The sequence below is a fragment of the Monodon monoceros genome, unplaced genomic scaffold, assembly GCF_005190385.1.
Source record: "Monodon monoceros isolate NGI ecotype Baffin Bay Population unplaced genomic scaffold, NGI_Narwhal_1 Super_Scaffold_16, whole genome shotgun sequence".
Taxonomy (NCBI): domain Eukaryota; kingdom Metazoa; phylum Chordata; class Mammalia; order Artiodactyla; family Monodontidae; genus Monodon; species Monodon monoceros.
In genome coordinates, this window is record NW_021703772.1 from 80,168,311 (window position 1) to 80,184,394 (window position 16,084).

The following is a 16,084-nucleotide window of genomic DNA, read 5'->3' on the forward strand; positions in this document are numbered from 1 at the left end:
TGGACTGGAAAACTTTTAAAATCTCCTAAAAAACATGTTTCCTTTTTGTGATTTTCAATCTTTTAGCATAAATCAAAGATTCATATAGTCTTTTAAACATATTTTCCAGGTTTTATTTACTTTGGTTTAAGTTTACAGAATTCCAGTGGGACTCTATTTATTTTTTCAAAGAATATTCTTTTTGTACTCCTCCATTGAAAGCTTCCTTGTTTAGGGAACTCAGCAAAATATATATATCATTTTACCATGTGTAGGATTGATAGCATTTAATTAGGAAAACCAGGAGTACCAGAGGACATTTTCAAAGCAGCACCTCAGGTAAGAGACCCCCTCCCCACCTCTGCTGCAACTAATGGCTCTGCAACTCATTTTACGCTCATTGCATTACAGAATTTCCCCTAGAGAATACAAAATTCAAATCAGATGCTCACAAATGAAGGTACTCCATGTACAAACCTACAGCAATCATGAAGTGGCAGGTAGAGAGGAAACAAAGGAAGAAACACACAAGAAACTTAGAAAGCATTAATTTCTTGTCTCTCTTTCCCCTTATCTCTTCTCATCTCCATGGTCCTCTCCCCTCCCTTCTGCCATTATTACTGCCCACCATTACACGATTTTTCCTATAACCTCTCAGTTGCCATAGACAGAGAGCTCTGCTTTCTGGCAGACAGTCACAATTGAGTTAGTGAGGGAAATATGTTTTCAGATGCCAGAAGTCAATCTCTTTCTCTCTTCCTCTCTTCACAATCATGGAACTTGCTCTCAGTGGTCTGATTGAGAAATAGAGCTCATAAATACTGAACATTGCTTTTTTAGGCTATGGTTCAGCAAACAGAGAAACTGGCTTTATCCTGGACAGAAATGTTTCTGTAACAACACTGGTCCCCAGTTCCTTCCCCTTCAGACGTTTTTCTCTCCAGATCACAGGCTTTGACCCAGGCTTGTTAGCCAAGGGTCATTCAGGCTCATCTTCACTCAAATCCGAGGTCCCAACCACTGCTTCCCAATCTTGACCCCAATCAAAATGTGCCCATCTGCTTCTGCATCCCAACCAAGCATCTAATTTCCTCTCAGGGAATAGAAAATAAGCTATCCACGCTGATGTACCTGATAAGGACATACATTCATATCCTGTTATCTACATTTATATATATATTTTTAAAAAACCTTCCTTTCACGGGAGTTAGTCCTTCTTACGTGAAAAATATTGCAGAGATCTCAAGCAACAGTGCCTCTGAAAATCTTCTGCCTCTCTGTATATTAGAGTAGATGTCACTGTCTCATGAAAAACAGCCACAGTTCACCAATAAACACTTTAATGAACGCTTTTTTTGGGCACATTATTTCCTTCCATCCTCCTTTCCCAGTTGAATTTTAAAGGATATGTTTGTTTTTACAAAACAATAATGATTTCTCATCTTTGTTGTGGAACTTATAGAGAATTTATAAAAACCCATGTTTGTCTGTCCTCCATCTTTCTTTCCATCACATTATTTTACTTGTTAAACAATGCTTTAAAATGTCCTAGATTTATTTTTTCTACTCCAGTTACAGCAGCTCAGCGTTTGTCTCAAGAGAGCCATTCCTCAGCTGCCTTATCTGTGTCTGAGAACCTCACCAGCAGATTCGGCTGTGTGGCTGCATGAGGTAAGGTCATTCAAGCTCATCTTGTCGAATTTGTCATAACCCCGAGATTTCACACAACCGAATTTCCCCTTGTGCATTCTTAGCAATGCCACACAACAGGGGATTTTAGAATGTGATATGCACTGTCATAGTCTCTAAATCGAGTGGACGTTTCAACAAAATTTCCAGCATTGTAAAATTGTGAAGCATAAAAATAAACAGATGAAAAAAATTGTGGCTCACCTCACTTATTCTATCTCAAGGTGGAAAATTCACAGCAAAAGGAAAGAAAATCTTTTTTACCCATGGTAGGGGGTTGGTGGCAGGAGGGTGTGAGATGGCATAAAAGCCACATTTCCTCTAGCTATCCAGAAAACATCTTTGTTTACCACTGTAGTGTTGCTAAGGCAACAGCAGCTACTCATGACATCACGTGGAGAAGGCTATCACAGGCACGATAGCACTGTTGTTTAAATGTTATACTGAGTCTTGTCCTTCTCTCTTTCCCATTCCCTAAGGGAAACATAAAAGGATCACTGGTAGCCAAAGACTGTAATAAAAGAGGAAAACCAGACTGTAGCCTATATTCAGCTACATGTGGATCATTCTTATTTTATTTTTAGACCAATAGTGATGAGTCAATTGTGCTTTAAGGTTAATAGTTGAAGTTTGCGTACATCTACACCCTAACCTCCTCACCTGCCATGTCTTTCCCAAAAATCTCAAAACAAAACAGTAGATTCTGTTGTCAATGCTGAAGAAGAACGGGAAACATCCTGAACCTTTTCTGGATCACCTCAAACCAGCAGGACATACCTTTGTACACTGCCGTGTTACCATGGCTTATTTTTTTTTATATTGCTCTCTGGCCTTGACTCCCTGTGGTCCCAGAAACCCAAGTACAATAGAACATCATTCTCCCTATATAACTGTCCCCTGCCAGCTTCCATACAATGCTCCTGAGGAAAACTTTCTGGCCATTACCCTGAAAATGTAGGAAGGACTTAAGCCAACCGTCAGGAAGAAGTGCACAGATGTAGTGATGTCCAGTGGTGTGTGCATGGGGAAGCCGGTGGGAGGAGCAGCAGCAAGGAAATGCCAGTGAGTTGAGGTACAAGGTTCTGCAATCTCGATCAACATGCTTTCTGCATATAGCCCTTAACACTTTTAGATTTCTTTGAAATATCTGGCAGATTCTTGAGAAGGAAAGTGCCTATGTCCTACTTGGCTCTCTGAGAAAATATGAGTCTGTGTACTGGAGGGAATGTAGATTGTAGACTTGGGAACAAGCTGACACATTGATTAACTGCAGTTCACTCTAGGTGCCCAGAAAGGAATGCAGAGGATACTGTTGGCTCCCTCACACAGGACAAACCTTGCATGGTGCCAGGGATATCATGCAAAGCTCAGCTTCACACAGATCCTCAGCACAGGTCTAGGGGAGAGGACTCTGCAAAAAGTGAAGCAAAATGGTTTATAAAGTGAGAGGAAGCTTTGAGAGAGAAATGAAGTTGTCATGACAGTTATTCCAATGATAAGTATTACTTCTGTGAGGCACGTGGTGTTTTAGTAAAGAATCAGGCAAAGTGGGCAATACATTTACAACGGTGAGGTGCCAATGCGTCATCAGTGGTAGCTTCTAACCACGTGATTCCTTAAAGCGCCAAGGGTGCTGGATGTGGGGCTTCTCTCTGTTCTATAAACCCTTCACTGGGGTTGGTCCTGTACAAAGTGTATGTCCAACACTCTCTCTTCATTGGGTTCCATTTTGCCAGCCTGGACAGACTGGAGGCACTTACTGCCCTTCTGTTGTCCACACACCTCACACCATTGTCAGAACCACCCATCATGCCATTCCTGGATAGACCCCCAAGTTTCTAATCTTTACTGCCTCTATTCCATGTTTAACTCTCCAAGATCTCAACCTCATGATATACAACTTTCTTCTTTGCAAGGTGATGGTGAGAGCTGTGTAACCATAGGCCTATATTTGGAGTAACTGTGGTCATTTTTACCATTAGGTTCACAAAATAGTTCACTATTTAACAAATCTGCTCAAATCGCTAACCCTGCATTGAGTACACAGCATTCAGGGTCTTAGGACAATATATGGGAGAACACTACTTGGAAATTACTGACTTAAGGAAAAATCTAGAACCATAGCTCCTTCCTCCATCTAGGTAGGAATACAATTTTTCAAGTTGTCCACACTGTATGTGGGCCTAAAAGTGATAGCTGTAACACATTTTTTTTGTTTGTTTAATATATATATTGCAACTTTTAAAGACACATTTCTCTTAAATGGAAAGTGAGAATGGATATATTCTTGCTGTTTCAAACCCATGTATTTTGAAAAGGCAGAGAAAATAAACTCTAAATGATAAAAAAGGAAGTTATGATTTTGAAAAAGATGAACATAAGTTCTTATTTTTGTAAATTATTGCTTTCTGCAGAAAGAGAAAAAAATGTTTATGACATCTTGGAAGAAAAGTGCTTCATTAAGGGTTATTTATTTATTTATTTTGCAATCCCTATCAAAATACCCAGGAAATTTTTCACAGAGCTAGAACAAGTAATTTTTAAATTTGTATATTAATACAAAAGATCCCGAATAGCCAAAACAATCTTGCGAAAGAAGAACAGAACTGGAGGAACCACACTCCCTGATTTCAGACTATACTACAAAGCTACAGTAATCAAAAGAGTATGTGTCCATCAGTAATCAAAAGAGTATGTGTCCATCAATCAAAAGAGTACATGCGGGGCTTCCCTGGTGGTGCAGTGGTTGAGAGTCTGCCTGCTAGTGCGAGGGACACGGGTTAGAGCCCTGGTCCGGGAGGATCCCACGTGCCGTGGAGCAACTGGGCCCGTGAGCCACAAGTACTGAGCCTGCGTGTCTGGAGCCTGTGCTCCGCAACAAGAGAGGCCGTGATAGTGAGAGGCCCACGCACCGCGATGAACAGTGGCCCCCACTTGCCACAACTAGAGAAGGCCATCGCACAGAAACGAAGACCCAACACAGCAAAAATAAATAAATTAATAAACTCCTACCCCCAACATCTTCTAAAAAAAAAAAGAGTATATGTCCATAAAGATGTGGTGTGTGTATATATATATATATATATATACACACACACACACAATGGAATACTACTCAGCCATAAAAAAAAATGAAATCTTGCCACTTGCAACAACATGGATGGACTTGGAGGTTATTATGCTAAGTGAAATAAGTCAGAGAAAGACAAATACTTTACGATATCATTTACATCAATATGTGGAATCTAAAAAAATAAAACTAGTGAATATAACAAAAAAGAAAGAAACAGACCTATAGAGAACAAACTAGTGGTTACCAGTGGAGAGGGGTAAGTAGGCAGGGGCAAGATAAGGATAGGGGATTAAAAGGTACAAACTACAATGTATAAAAATAATACGCTACAAGAATATATAGTACAACACAGGGAATATAGCCAATATTTTATAATAGCTATAAATGTAATATAACCTTTAAAAATTTTGAATCATTTTGTTGTACACCGAAACTTATATAATCTGCACATCAACTATAGCTCAATAAAAATATAATACTTATGCCATAAGACTAAAGTCTATAAAAAAGAGCTGCTGTAATTAAATGAGTGAGTAATGAACTGACCATATTTATAGCAAAAAAAAAAAAAATTAAATAAGAAATAGCATAGCATCAAATACCTCCTCTGCTGCCCATCTACAGTCTAGATCACACACATCATAACATGATTTTCTATTTATTAAAGAAAAGGTGAAGAAAAAACTTGCTCTGGTTTTTAATATACGCTTCCAAAATAAAACAAATGAACAAAAAATTATGTTTTCAATGAGGAATAGATATTAGTGAATCATATAAAGTTAAGGCTAAAAATAGTTGCCATAATGAAAAATTGGTTACATACTGACATCTTTAAAAGAAAAGCCAAAAATTATATATTTTTAAGCTTTGTTAATTATATTTTAGGCTTATTCTTATCAGCTCTGATTTTCATGTAAGCAATTATTATATCACATCTCTTTAATTTTGTTCCAAACAATTAATTCTTTAAATTCAAGTGTGGGATTTGTATTTTCCCTATTAAATTACATTTTATGAAAATGCCACATTATTCATGTTAACCTGATGTTACAAATGCTAAGAAATTTTTTGTCCTATTCACCTAATAACTCTCAGATTTTTATTTCTTCTCTGAAAGTCAGAAGACTAATCAACAGTTCAAGAAAGAAGAATAAGTACGATGGAGAAAGCTTTCTAATACCCTGGATGAGGAGTAATAGGTTGATTGCTGAAGAATAATAAGGGTCTACCTTATAACTCCAAGGATTCTTTTTTTTTTTTTTTTTGTGGTACGCGGCCTCTCACTGTTGTGGCCTCTCCCGTTGCAGAGCACAGGCTCAGCGGCCATGGCTCACGGGCCCAGCCACTCCGCGGCATGTGAGATCTTCCCGGACCGGGACACAAACCCGTGTCCCCTGCATCAGCAGGCGGACTCTCAACCACTGCGCCACCAGGGAAGCCCCTCCAAGGATTCTTTTGCATAAAATTTTTTGTATCTTTTATTGTGATGTACAAGGAACTCCCATTATACCCATTACCCAGATTCCACAATTGTTTACATTTTGCTCCATGTGACTGATTTCTGTCTGCCTCTATTTGTGCATGTATGTATACGTTTTTTCTGAACCATTTGACAATAAGTTGGAGACAATGTATTTCTTTACCCCTAAAACTTTTAGGTTATATTTCCAAGGAGCAAGGACATTTCCTTACATAATCCCTGTATAGTTACCACAATCAGGAAACTTAACATTGATGTCTGAATGTTATGGACTGAATGTTTGTGTCCTCCACCAAATTCATATATTGAAGCCTTAACCCCCAATATGATGATACTTAGAGTTGGGGTCTTTGGGAGGTCAATGAGATCATGGGGATGGGGCCCAGGCGCAACTGGGTAAATGCCCTTTAAGAAGAAACACCAGACAGCCTCCTCTCTCCCCCCGCCCCCCCCCCCCCCCCCCCCCCCCCCCCGCCTCTCTCTCTCTCTTTCTCACTCCCTTCTCCTTTCCCTCTACCTCTCCCTTCATGTCATTTGCAACCCAAGGGGAGAGTTCTCACCAGAAACTGACTGTAGTGGCATGCTGATCTTGGACTTCTAGCCTCCAGGACTGTGAGAAAAAAAATGTCTGTTATTTAAGCCACCCAGTTTATGGTATTTTGTTATGTAAGCTCAAGCAGACTAAGACACTAATCCACAGTCTATATTCAAATTTTATCAACTGTTCCAATAATGTCTTTTATAGCTGCTTTCTCTTCCTTCCTTAGTTCAGGGTCTAACTTAGGCTCATATGTTATAAGTAGTTGTCATGTTGCTTTAATCTCCTTTGATCTGGAAACTTTCCCCTAACTTTGTCTTTCATGACCTTGAAATTTCCTCTTTCTTTGTCTTTCATGACCTTGACATTTTTGAAGTGTACAGGTCAGTCACTTCATAGAATGCCCCTTGGTTTGAGTTTGTCTGTTGTTTCCTCATGATTATGTTCAGGTTATTTGCTTTAGCAGGACTCTCATGGAAGTGATTGGTTGTCCTTCTTTGCATCATATCTGAAGGTATTTGATGTAGGTGGTCCCAGTATTCATGATGTTTACTTTGGTATGTGCCAGGTTTCTAGACTGGAAGATGCTTTTTGTCACACTACAATTAATAAATGATTTGTTTAGAGATAAGTGAAGCCTATGTAAATAGGCTCATCAAAATTTTACACACAAGTTTTACCCACCAGCATCCAATGATGGTTTTCTAACTCTGTCATTTCTTCTACATTTATTGGTTGTCATTCTACAGTAAAGAAGAACAGCTCTTCCTTCTGTTATTTTAATTTAAATAAGAAAGGACTTATGAATTTTTATTTTATAAAATGGACTGTAAGTATAACTATTGTTATTGTTGTTATTATATTTTGATGCTTAGATTGTTCCCATATCTGCCCAGTGGAAGCCCCTTCAAGCTGGCTCCCATGTCCTTTTGACATGCCTCTGCCGTTCTTTGGGCACTTCCTTATTTTCTGCCACAACAAGATGTTCCAGTCTCATCTTATTCTTTCCTGCTCCAGTTCTAGAATCAGAAATTTCTCCAAGAAGCCATGATCCTCCTTCCTTTTAGTGGAGAAAGGTAATTAGATGTCAAGATCATCTGGGCATTAGGTGTGCTCTTGGCTGTAAGTGTGGCTTTGTTTCAAGGCTTCTCAGCAGGCAGAAGTGTACACACACACACACACACACAGTTAGTTTCTTTACCTCATTCAAAAATTGAGAGTTAATTCTCCTTCTTCATTTTGTTTCCTTTCTCCTTTCCTTTTTCCCTTTTCTTGTCTGGCTTCCATTCTCTATCTTTCTCCCTTTATTTTACTTCTTTCTTTCTTTTCCCATGTTTATTCACAGTCTCCTTGCTTATAGTCAAGAGAAATGAGTCTTTGAGTTTTCCAGGCACAGAAGTCATGTATATCTCTCATTTATTCAAGAAAGAATGGGGATAGATAGGAGAGATGCTGCAGACTGGAAATGTCCCAGAAAGAGAGCATGCTGGTGGCCCTCCAAGCCCCTTGTTCTCTACCAAAAGAATGAGGAATGTTGTTCCTGGCAATTGTCCTTTGCAGCATCCCTTGGCCTGGACATAATCACTACAGAGAAGTGAGAGGGACTCAGGCTTAATTTTAAAAACATCTTGGACCTATGTCTCCCAACAATTAAACATAACCTTAAAAAAACAAAAACTTTGCTGTTTGAAGAAATTACACCAGACACTTTAACTTGTTTTAAGATCCTTGAATAAAAGATTCATAGACTAGAGTAGTACTGACAAAGAAGCAAAATATTTGGGATTCATAATTTGACAGAAAATGGCTTTCTACTTTAACTACCTAAAGGTCTAATTAAAGGGGGTGATTTTTTTCCCCCCATACAATGGTAGGTTCTGACTAACTGGGTGTGAAAATAAAATATACATACCTGGTGCAAATGTAGGGCTCAAAAATCAACCTTTCTGTACAAATTGAGGGCTCATAAAACCAAGGTTCCAAATCTGATACACTTTTCAAAAATATTCTAAAGGGTTTATCTAGGTTGATTTGTCTGCCTTATTCTTGACCTTATGGCTTTTACCAAGTCACAGATTCACAGAATTTTAGTCAAAATTATGCAGTCCTACCTTCTCAGTCTATGCTTACTTTTATTTATTTATTTATTTATTTATTTATTTTTGGCTGTGTTGGGTCTTTGTTGCTGTGCACGGGCTTTCTCTCCATTGCGGCGAGCGGGGGCTACTCTTCGCTGCGGTGCGCGGGCTTCTCATTGCAGTGGCTTCTCTTGTTGCGGAGCACTGGCTCTAGGCACGCAGGCTCAGTAGTTGTGGCGCACGGGCTTAGTTGCCCCGCGGCATGTGGGATATTCCCGGTCCAGGGCTCGAACTTGTGTCCCTGCATTGGCAGGCGGATTCTTAATCACTGTGCTACCAGGGAAGTCCCTATGCTTACTTTTAAAGGAATTCTTTACTATGACAATTTTAACACGCAGAGACTATTGAGAATTTTACATCACTTTGAATAAAATCCTTTCAGTGCCTACAGTAAGGTGATAAGTCAATTAGCTTTCAAATATTTCAATCAAGCATTCCTTTAGTTTATTTATTGACACCTGACCATGTGCAAGGGCCAATGTACGTGCTGTGGATGTAGAAGCCTGGCTGGTGCATGGAGATTAGATGGCAGGGGATCATGGATAGAAGCAGGGACACCAGTTTGGAGGCTATTGCAACAACAGCTTATGCAAACGGTAACCGACATGGACTAGGAAGATAGGTAAGGTAGTGGGTTAGCTGGGATTTAGATATATTTTGTCAGAACTTACAGAATATGCTAATAGACAGGATGTTGAATGTGAGAAAAAGAAAGAAGTCAAGGGAATTTCCTGGTGGTACAGTGGTTAGGATTCCCTGCTTCCGCTGCTGGGGCACGGGTTTGATCTCTGGTTGGGGAACTAAGATCCCACGAGCCATGCTGCGTGGCAAAAAAAAAGAGTCAAACATGACTTCAGGATTGTATTTGTTTTTTAGCCTGAAAAACTAGAAGAGTGAAAATTGTCCTGCATATTGGAGAGAAAGACTAAGGGAGAACACACTTGGAATGGGAAAGAAGACAAGCGTGTTTTGTGGGAATGATCATTTTGAGATGAGTATTCTATTTCAAAGCGGAGGTGTGTTAAGTATTCCAAGTGGATAACTTAAGTGGGGTTCCATGGAGGGAGTATGACTGGAGAAGTCATCAGCTTATAAATAGGATTTTATAGCATCAGGCTGGGACCCAAAGGTCTATTTTTAACTGGCATTTCTTGAATCCTTACTGTGTGCCAGCAACTGTTCTGAGTGCCTTGCATGCATTGACTCATTTAACTCTAACAAAAGTTCAATCCAATCAGGTAAATACTTTTATTATCATTATTTACAAATTAATAAACTGAGAGCAAAGAGACTACGTAATGTGTCCCAAGTTGCATTGCTAGTAAATGTCAAAGCAGAATTTGTATCCCAGTAGTATGAATCCACAATCTTGCTGTTAATCATTATGCTGCTCTTATTTATGTGATATGATCCTGCCCAAAAGAAACTTATGATTTAGTTGAAGAAATAAAAGTTGCACAAATGAAAAATACTAAAGATTAGTTAGGTACTAACATATTTTCGCATTGACTATGAGGCAAAGGAGTTTAGAATATGTGTGAACTTCCAAGAAAATGGGACACAGCAGTAATTAGTGGCTTCATTATGATTAAATTACATGCTGGAGATCTGAAAGAATTTTGCAGGTTCCATAGATATCCAGTTATAGATTAGCTTAGTCATGGGCATTATCAAGCTCATAATGACAAATTATTTAGATATTGTGCACACCTTGCCCTACTGCCTAGCACTTTTGTAAAATCTGTCATTTAAGTCTTTTGTAGTCACCCTTCATAAATAGCAGTGAAGAGTGCTACTTAAAGATTCATTGCATTAACCCCTTGTCTTCTAAATAGACAATTATAGTGTTCATTCTACATAATAAGCAAGAACTTAGGAACCTTGTGGGAATTTCAGTTAACTCAACAGATATTTATGGAGCACCAAATTGAGATTGGTAATGTACTTAGCCCTGTGAGATATCTTTGCCCCAAGATTTTGCAAGCTCTATGCCAAATTGTGCTAGTTAATTTCCCTCCTTTGAATATAAAGCAGGGGTCTCTAACTTTCTGATGAGGAAATACTTGTACTTTTCCTATGCAATGATGACCACTTAACTTGAACCCTGCTGTGTGATATTGCCTTTGCTGACAGTGTTGAAAGTTTGTGTTATAAGAACAGACTTCCTAGAAACATTTTCCAACTCAAAGTATTATTTGAACAGAGTATTGTCTACAGTAGCAATGAATGTTTCTCTTGTGTTCTAGGGATTGGCCCATGGACCAATCCAGCCCATCAGTTTTTGCTTGGCCCATGAGCTAAAAATGTTTTTCCATTTCTGAGTAGTTGGGAAAAAAAGAAGAATATTTCACGATGTGGGAAAATTATATGGAATAAATTATATGAAATAAACTTTTAAAATAAAGTTGTATTGGAACATGCTCATCCATTTACATGTTATCTATGGCTATTTTTGCACTATACAACAGTAGAGTTGAGTCTCTCATGACAGAGACCATATGTCCTGCAAATGCTGATCCTTTACAGCAGAAGTTGCTAGCCCCTGCTCTATATACTTGAAAAAAGAGTCAGTCAGAACATATTTTGGAATATAAAACAGTTATTCAATATTATACTTCTGTCCTTGAAGATCATAGCCCTATGTGGCAAAGCCTAGTCAAAAGTAAGAGGACCATTTTTATCAATGAGTTAGAAAATAGAACATTGAAGCAAACCAACAAGTCATCACTTTAAAAAATTTAATTTGATAACAGTCCTAGAGACAGCCAAATCAGAGTTACCATTGGCTTCTTTGTAATGACTCTCTACTCTTCCTTTAAGAGGACTCATTCCTAAATGTTTTCAGATGGAAAATTCCAGGGCTTTACATATGCACTCATACTGGACATTTTTTTCTGTAGAAGAATGTGGAGAAGAAGGCTTTATTGTCTAAGGACAGAGCCCTTGGACTTAAAACAAAAGCAAGATGATTAATTTATAATTGCATAAGGCTCTGACTAGTCAGAATATTTAAAAATTTAACTATCTCTTGTCATACCCACAACTTAAGTTGGCAAATAACGTATATTTATGTTTGGTTTTAAATGAGGAAACTGAGGCCCAGAGCATCACTGCTGTATAATTTTTTAAAAAGCACTGTGGTTAGAGTCAAAATCCCTGATCTTCTTCCCACTCAACTCTCCAAGCAACAGTATCCCTTATCTAGAAACAGAAATAGGAACCCTTGACCAGCTAACCTCACTGGGATGTTTGTTGTAAGGTCAAATGAAATACATATGAACATGCTCTGAAAATGCCGTAATACATGTTATAAAAAGAAGAAGAAAGGAAAGTAATTTGCTTAGATCAAGTAACTCTTGGATAATTGGGGGTATTCACCTGCCTTCCAGCCCTGTGGTCATCCCATTAGCCAAGGTTAATGGAGGTGAAAATAAAAATAATTTGCTATAGGAACCCATGCTTTTGGCCATCAAATGTTTTAAGCTTACTCGGGACAAATTTCATACCAGAGGGACCTGTGACCCACAACTGCACTGCTCTCACCTCTTTCCTCTAGCAAGAGAAACAAAAGCTTTACACCCATTGTAACAAATGCCATCAATTCAAGATTTCTTTTTATAGCACGGATGCTAATATCATGAGTGTCAACACAACAGTGTTCCAGATGCCACTCAATCTATGTATTATTTAATAAATTGCAAATGTACTTTACTGAATAATATAATTGATAAAATCACCTTATCTTTGGACTTCAATGAATTGTTTGTGTGATGGTATTGTTCTTCATTACATGCCTGAATGCACTCATTAAGCTCAGAGTGAACAAATAAGCCTACAAAGCACAAAGACAGTGCACCTGAACCAGCAGGAAGTCCACATTTCAACCACCCCAGGATCTGACAGGTCTATTCCCCAAGAAAGAGCATGTTCCAAGCATTGCACCTACATTTCATATTCAAGAGGTGATTTAGCTTTTTGCTTTTCAAAAAGTGAGGAATGAGAGCTGAATATCCTTGGTTATAAACATAAACTTGAGATGGGAAGATTCTTAAATTCACCTATTTTTCAAATTATTAATACCTTTTACCTGTGTTATTGAAATGCCTAAGCTCATTTTCAAATTCATTTTCCCTCAAGCTGTGTATATACCCTTGCCTTAAAATAGCACCACATTCCTGGGAACTTCTGAGGCTTTTTCATTCTCTCCTTGCTATCTGATAGCAAAGGATGTACCCAGCTAGTCTGACAAAGGCTCTGCACAAGGGTTATACAGCTTCATCCCTGTTGGAAAGAATTTCTGAGCCAGATTTGGCTGATGTAAAGGGTTCATTGTTCTGGGTTCCCAAGTTTGAAACAAAATCCATTCACTAATGCTTTCACGAAATATGTATTGACCACTGGAATATTCTAGATTCTGGGGATAAAAATAGACAAATAGAATAGACTAGACAAAGTCCCTGTTCCCATGATTCTCACATTTGTGGGGATACAAGAAGAAAGACAAACAGTAAACAGAGCATCTAGCACAATAGGTTTCATTATAATGAAATATAATATGTACAGTATAATGTACAGTATAATATGGTATTATAAAGTGCTAGGGTGAAAATATGATGTGATAAGAGAGCAGAGTATTAGGTGGAGCTGGAAATACTATCTTACATATAGTGCTCTGGTCAACGTTAATAATGCTCTGCAGTACTGCTGGTTGTCCTTTTTTTCCAGAAACACTGCAGGGTTACATTTGCTCACATTTCAAAAAACTTGGCATGACTCTATGAAATATAGTCAGCCTATGAAATATGAATAGAAATGACATGTTACTGTAAGGCTGAAAAATTTGGGAGCCAGTGTGCAACTCTCTGAGGTGTTTCCCCCTGCTGTGGCACAGCCTTAAGCCTCATGTTGAAATAGTGGCAGTACAACTTCTAGTTTCTAGTCTGGCATGTAAGAATCCTGAAAGTCACCACTGCCTTCCACACAGGAAGAAAAAAGTTGAGAAAACTGAAAATCAACAACTCTTCTTAGATCCAACAGAGAATTGAGGCTACAGGGCAAAAAATTGCCCCCCCCCCGAAGTTGGAGAGACAGACAGGTGGATACAGAGAATTACAACTTATTGGAATAAAAACCTGAAAGTAGAAACGTCCATGGGAACCAATATCAGGATAAGAAAATCTAAATGGTAATCGATGGAATTGCTGGTGGCTCAATATGGACAAATTTGAGAGTTAAAAATTCCAGGGGGCTCAGTCTTAGGAGGATGACCTACAATTTAGTGAGGTTTACCTCTAGGAGCCCTACCAGGTTTTCACCATGAAGATCATAGAAAAATTCCCTGGTGCTTCCAGAAGGGAAGGAGGGAAAAGGAACCATTTTGAAATACACCCAGAGCACTCTGTTTTTATTAGCAAGGCATGCCCTCAAGAGAAACTATTTTACTAGAGCTTAATCAACTTGAGTTTTACCAGAACCTAACTGATCTAGAATAAAGGAAATACCCAACTCCAGCTCCCTCTAGCCTTCCTGCCTAAACTAAGGGTGATGGAGACTGAAAAGCACTAGTGAAGGTCACAGCCCAAGGGCACAGGCAAAGGCTCACTAAAACCTGAAAGTCAAAGCATAGAACTATAGAGTGCTTCCCCTCCCCCTACACCTTACCACAATATCAACAGGGCTCCTGTATAATAGGTAGATACTATGGAAAGAACTGCATGCCTCAGAACCTACTTAAGAAAAAGTCTCCAGAGAAACCCAAAGACAACAGAAGAGACAAAAACAAGGGCATCAGAGGAAATTTTAGCTTCTGACACCTACAGCTAGAGCAAACAATAAAGACAGCCTAGCTCTTAATCAGATAAACACAAAACCTCACACTAAAAGTCTATTTACCTCAGTACATTTTACCTAGTACATCATGTCTGGTTTACAACAGAAAACTGTAAACAGATGGGTAATGTAAACAGAGAGATGGAAATTCTAAGAACCAAAAGGAAATGCTAGAAATCAAAACACTATAATAGAAATGAAAAATGTTTTTGAAGAGCTTATCAATGGACTGGATATAGCCATGGAAAGAGTCAGTGAACATGAAGAAATTCAGTAAAAACTTGCAAAACTGAAACGCAAAGAGAAAAAAAAAACTTAAAAGATAGAACAGAATACCCCAAAACTGTGGGACAATTATAAAAGGTATAACATATGCATAATGAGAATACCATAAAGAGAAGGAAAAAAAAGAAAGGAACAGAAGAGATAATTCAAGCAATAATGACGGAGAATTTTCCAAAATTAATCATAAGCACCAAACCAAAGATCAAGAAAGCTTAGAGGACACCAAGTAGGATAAATATATAGGTATAAAAATATAGCTAGGAATATTATATTCAAAATGCAGAAAAATCAAAGACAAAGAAAAAATCTTGAAAGAAGCCCGAAGAAAAAAACACCTCACCTATAGAGTAGCAAGGGGAAGAATTACATCAGATTTCTCTAGAAACTGTGCAAACAGTAAGAGAGTGGGGTGAAATATTTTAAATGTTTTTTTAAAAATCCACCAACCTAGAATTCTGTATCCAGCAAAATTTACATTTCAAAAGTGAAGAATAACACTTTCTTAGACAAACAAAAATTGAAAAAATCTGCCACAAGTAAACGTGCTTTCCAAGAAACATAAAATAGAAATTCTTCAAAAAGAAGGAAAATGATATGCCAAAAACTCAGATCTACATAAAGAAAGGAAGAGCATTAGAAAAGGAATAAACAAGGGTAAAATAAAATCTATTATTTTTCTTATTTAAAATTTTAAAATTCTTTATTGAAGTATAGTTGATATACAATATTATATTAGTTTCAGGAATACAGCCTAGTGATTCAGTATTTTTACAGTTTATACCCCATTAAAAGTTATTACAAGATGATGGCTATAATTCTCTGTGCTATACAGTATATCCTTGCTGCTTATCTATTTTATACATCTCTTAATCCCATACCCCCAACATGCCCCTCCCTCCTTCCCTCTCCCCACTGGTAACTACTAGGTTGTTTTCTAAATCTGTGAGTCTATTTCTGTTTTGCTATATAAACATTCATTTGTTTTGTTTTTTTAGATTCCACATAGAAGTGATAGCATCCAATATTTGTCTTTCTCTGTCTGACTTATTTCACTAAGCATAATATTCTCTAGG